General features: G+C 44.9%; 1 protein-coding gene across 1 annotated transcript in view; it reads left to right on the top strand.

Annotated features, from left to right (window-relative positions):
* The first annotated feature begins 303 nt into the window (after positions 1–303).
* Positions 304–5,538, top strand: part of WWC1 (WW and C2 domain containing 1) — an 83,460-nt gene continuing 78,225 nt past the window's right edge. Inside the window, exon 1 of the mRNA XM_004679193.2 lies at positions 304–406. The gene's annotated coding sequence lies outside the window, so the exon portion shown is untranslated. The remainder of the gene's footprint in view (positions 407–5,538) is intronic.

Below are 5,538 nucleotides of genomic sequence, written 5' to 3' on the forward strand. Positions count from 1 at the left end.
CCCCAGTTGCAGAGATGCAGAAACAGAGGCCCCGAGAAAGAAGGTGACTTGCTTGAATCCCTCCCAGGTTAGGAGCAAGTTGAGAGTGGATCTCAGAGTCCCTGCCTCCCCGCGGGTGATCTGGTCCTGCTGCTTTGGCCATGTGTCCACCTTCCCAGACAACAAGGATGGCAGAGCTTGTTTCACTGACCAAAGCTTCTGAATCATGGAGCTACCCGGGAGGAGCAGGGAGGTCATCAGAAGCAGGGGCTTGGAGACCACAGGTGATGGAGTCTTTTTCTCCTCTTCCTTGCCAGGTACACCAAACCGCTCACCTTTGCTGACTGCATTAGTGATGAGTTGCCGCTAGGATGGGAAGAGGCGTATGACCCACAGGTTGGAGATTACTTCATAGACCACAACACCAGTAAGTTCTTGGCCCTCCCTCACCTGTCCTCTCTCTCTCTCCTCTTCCCTTCCTCTCCCTCCACACCCACCCCAAGTCTGGAAGAACTACCAACAGATGCTCTTGATGCCAGATTGTGTTTCATTTTACATAATGTTAGCTAGAGATGTCAGTGTCGATATAGATAGATAATGTATGCTGTTTTAAATCACAATTTAGAAGGACTTTAAATAGAATCTAAGACTCCAACTCTTGCAACCCATCCCCGGTCTTATCGAGGCAAGTACAGTTAATGATGTCTTGTGTGTCATTCCAGGAAGTTCCTAGTCATGTGTGTGTATTTGCAGAGATGCACATATTCTTTTTTGACATGTCGATTTCTGTGCATGCAGATGTTTTTCATGAAAAGTAGATGTGTTCCTGTCGTTCCCAGCCAATTTTGGAGCAGCCGGAGCCCCAGGCAGTCCCCAGGAGCCACGAGCACATGCTTATAGAGAACTGACTGAATGTATGTGTCGCGAGCTCATTGTAGCAGCAGCCCTCCCTCCCTTTGTCCCTTGACGTGGGTGTCCTGATCCAGGAGGAAGACTCCTCATATCTATCTTAGTCTCTGGGGCTACAGTGGACGATGTGTTGGGAAAGGAGGGAGAAGCATGTCAGCTGGCAGGGAGAGGAATCCAGCTCGTAGCCACTGGCTGGGAAGAGAACATATGTGTGTGGGCCTCATCCTTTGTGCTCCTCTTGGCCAGCACTATTCCTGTCCTCTGAACTTTGCTGCCGCATTTGTCCAGGTTTACAGAGGAAAGAGGATTATTCTGTCTCATGCCCTACTGTCCCGAACTGTAGGATTCCCTGTATCCTATCAGACAAACAGAGAATGGAATGACATGGGCTGTGCCTGGCAACGCCTGAAGGGTGAAACAGGCCCCCATTCCCTAGCAGCTACTGAGCATGGACTCTGTGTCGTGTGCTGTGCGAGGTACTTGACAGACGTCATCTCCACTCAATCTTCCCAGCTGCCCTCTGGGATGTTAAGATGATCATCCTCAGCTTATAAATGGATTTAGAGGTAGTAATTGACTACTCACACTCGACACTAAAACACGGCAGAGCTGGACTTTGAACAGCACAGGGAAGCCAAATTTTGCTTCTCTGTCTGCTTTGAGTAGACAGTAGCGCTTGTCTATACTGAGTTTCAGTAGCACCTGGCCATAGCTCTGTGCCTCACAGCCCTCAGGAGTTGCCCCTTTACTGTTACTGCACGTTCTTCTTGAGCAGGAATTCATACCCCTTGTCCCAGGCCTTATTCCTGTAAGGTACATAGTAGGTGTGCACTTTGCTGAAAGGGAAGGGTCTATGTGCAGCAATGCCAGGATCAGAGCATGAATGAGCACACTGTTGTTGGCACCAAAGTGTAGAGGAGTTTCTTTGAGACAGCTAATGGCATTAATTGCATTGTTGGGGGTAGCAGAGGTTTTTATTAGCACTCATGATTGCATACTGGATAATGAGAAGTAAATATGCCTAATTGAGTGTGTATGGGGAATGAGGTTAATGCTTGGAGGGCTGCATGGCTTGCTGGGTTAAACACTGATGTACAGGAGCCCTAATCAGTCCTTTCCTGTTTCTAATTGCTGAGTGCATCCCCCTCATTAAAATCGGATAACAGAGTAAGATTTTAAGGTGCTTCTGGGAGTTGTTGGAGAGCTGGAAGGGAGGAGTAGCAAGCAGTAGGAGAGTATTCCTGAGGGGATGATGGCAGAAATAGGGCGTAGGGGAAGGGTGAGTAAATGGGAACCACAGCAGTAATCCATCTGGTAATTTTGCCAGCTGTCAGGTTCCTGGTTTCATTTTGGTTCAGAGGTGCTCTCAGTAGATGGAGGTACCCGCCTCTGTATATAGAGCCAGGGAGAGAAAGGCAGTTTGACAATAACCACTGAGACCCAAGCATTTGGAGTCATGAACCCAGACAGATCCTGTGTGTGTATTATTCATCGACTAAAGTTATTCTCGTAAAAGTTATAGACACAATGTAATTAAACAATGACTTGAATCCACCATCCAAAAGATTCATGTAGCAAATACTTATTGACCACTGACTATGTGTCAGACTCTATTCTAAAAGCTTTGGATGTGTGAGAGAGCGAGAGGCAGAGATCTTTATCCTTACAGAACTTTCGTTTAGACAACAGCAAAAGAAAATATACAGAGTAAATGAACAGATTGTATGGATTAGAAAATTTTCAGCGTTGTTGGAGAAAGGAGAAAGCAAAGTGGGATTATGGTATACTTAAGGAAGAAGATGTGGTTGAGAACCTCAGATTTGAGTGCAGGACATTTCAAGTAGAGAAGCTAGAAAGAACTAAGACTGTGAGGTTTGATTGAAGCTAGGGGGCTGGTGTGTGTATAGAAGGGTGAGTAGGGAGACAGGGAGAACGTGGGGCCAGAGAGTAGCAGGGCACAAAAAGGATAGTGGGCTCTCTCCCTGGCTTTTGCTCCATGAGAAGTGGGAGTCACCAGAGGGTTTTTAGCAGATGTGTGATATAATCAACTCTATCTCTTAAAAGAGTGACTATGGCTGTTGTGCTGAGAATAGGTCTTAATATGGGACAAGGACAGAAACAGTGAGAGTTGTGAGAAACAATGAAATAGTCCAGAAGATTGAAGACAGCGCCCCAGACTAGGCAGTAGGGATGGAGGTAATGTGGATGCTGGCTCAGCCCATAAGGCGTGCTGATGGAACACGTGTGGGCGAGAAAGAGAGAGAAGAGTTTGATCCTGTTGCTCCCGAGTAACTGGTGGGATGGCGCTGCCCTCAACTGGGTGGAGAAAACTACAAGAGAGTGAGCTTAGGGAGGACGAACAAGAGTATCTGTACATGTCAACATGTCAAGTCTGTGTGCCTGTTACACAACTAGGAGAAGCTGCTGCAGGTCAGTTTGACAGGGGAATCTGGAGTTTGGGAATGAGAACTGGGCTTTGGATTGTTTTGGGGATTGTTGGCATAAAGGTAGCATGCAAGGGGGTGAAGCTGGACTAAGAGAAGAGGACTCGGGAATGAGGCATGGTGTCCCCAGACAGTAAGGGAGGGAGGGGAAGAGGAAAACCAGATGTGACTCTGAGGAGTGATTTGAGAAGTGGCAGAAAACCTGAGGTGTCTGAGCGGACTGTGTCAAGGGAAGGGTTGTCAGATACTTCTGACAGATCGAACATGAAGAGGGCTAACTGATGGCCAGGGCGACACCAGTGACCCTGACCTTGGAGGGCAATTTTGGACAAGGATTGGAGACAAAAGCCTGACAATAGTGAGTCTGAAAGAAAATAACAGGATGAAATCGGAAGGGTGATGTAAATCAAAATACAATGACCAAAAATGAAGTCTTTCCAAATATATAATATAACCTGTTTTCAACATCTCACACAAGTGTTCAGCATTCCCACTGACAATTTCCATCCATCAAAATCCAACTAGTGACCAAGTTATGTGCTTTGTTATTTTCTCTACATGCCATATCGTGAATGTTTGAGAGACGTTACATCACATAGATGTATCAATATATTTTACCACATAAAGCAAATGTAACCTAATGCCTTTATTCCTATTAGACTCTTTCCCTTTATATATTAGTATAGATAACTAGGAGTAAGAACTTCCATCACATTGCTTTTTTGCTTATGTAATAATTTTCCAAAGATACATTTCCATACATAGGATTACAAAAGTGAAAGGTCATGGGTACTTTTGAGCTTCTGGTCCAGATTCCTACATTGATGAGTATTTCTGAAAGATTCTGTCCCTCCACCTACCCACCCATCCATCCATTGTCAAGAGATAAGGGCATTCTTTTTTCCTAACACCCTCATCAGGATGGGCTATTCCATTTCTTTCATTTTTGATGAAATCATCCTAGGTTTAAACTGTTACATTTTCACTCACATTCCTTTGCATAGTAACAAGATGAATTGTTCTCCAGATGTTCTGCTATTTTTAAGACACTGGTTGTTGTTGAAGCCCTTGGAGAATAGAGTAGTGTTAGCCATGTGAGTGGGTAGGTGTGTGGTGTAGAGGAGGTGGGCTGTGGAATGCACGAAGAGCTCATGAGTGTGGTGAATATGTGTAAACACATGTGGAATGTGTTTTTAGATAGAAGTTTGAGCATGAGGGAGAAGGAAGATTTCTCAACCATGGCCATTCTCAGCTGTACATTTGTTGGAAAAAGCTGCCTTTTGGGAAGGGTGACCTGAGGAAGAAATTATTGGAGGAATAATGTTTTAGCCAGCTAAGTTTGTAACCTACTGAAGAATTAAACATTACCTATATGTAGCTTTTAATAAAAACGAAAGAGTAACAATGGCTGACCACATGATCTGTAAGACCCTGTCCAAGCATAAAGTCATCTATTCCGGAGGGTAGTGTCAGCCGAAGTGGGGTGCTGGAGGAGGAGCCTCTCAGAGTGAGACTGTTTAGAACCAATGGCAGTTGATACCACTCCTTAGACCCGCCCAAGTTTCTCTTAAAATCCCAGTGCCACCCACAAGGGGCCTTCTCAGCAGTTCCATCTATAACTGGTATCTACATGGAATGGAAGTGCACGTCCAGTTCTACCACTGCCTCACACCCTATGCCCCCAAAATGCAAAATGATCCATAGACTTTAATATAAAAGGTAAAACTAGAACATATGTAAATGAAAACTTGTAAGATTTTAGGTGGAGCCAAGATTTTTTAAACTAGACACAAAAAGCACTAACCCTAAAAGTAAAATTAATTGGGCTGCATTGTATTAAAACCTCCATTCATCAAAAGACACTAGTAAGAAATAGACATGTATTAAGTAGATAGTATTGTGATAAACAGCTGGACCTACATCAAATTAAAAACTTTGTGTACAGTAGAAGAGAGATTAACCAAAACAAGGAAACAACCAATGATTGGGAGAAATTTTTTTTTTAAAGATTTATTTATTTGTGCATATAGAACAGGGTACAGACCAGAGGCTCAGGGGCGGCGAGAGGCTTCACCAGAGACAGAGTGGGGAGCAGAATAGGCAGATCGACAAAGTACACTGCTAAGGGGAGCAGCAGGCGGGTCAGGAGAGGTCTGCCACGCCATGTGGTCACCTCCGGGGCAGGCGGGGATCGAACTCATGCAGA

The sequence above is a fragment of the Condylura cristata genome, unplaced genomic scaffold (genome assembly GCF_000260355.1).
Source record: "Condylura cristata isolate star-nosed mole 26May11 unplaced genomic scaffold, ConCri1.0 scaffold00008, whole genome shotgun sequence".
Classification (NCBI taxonomy): Eukaryota; Metazoa; Chordata; class Mammalia; order Eulipotyphla; family Talpidae; genus Condylura; species Condylura cristata.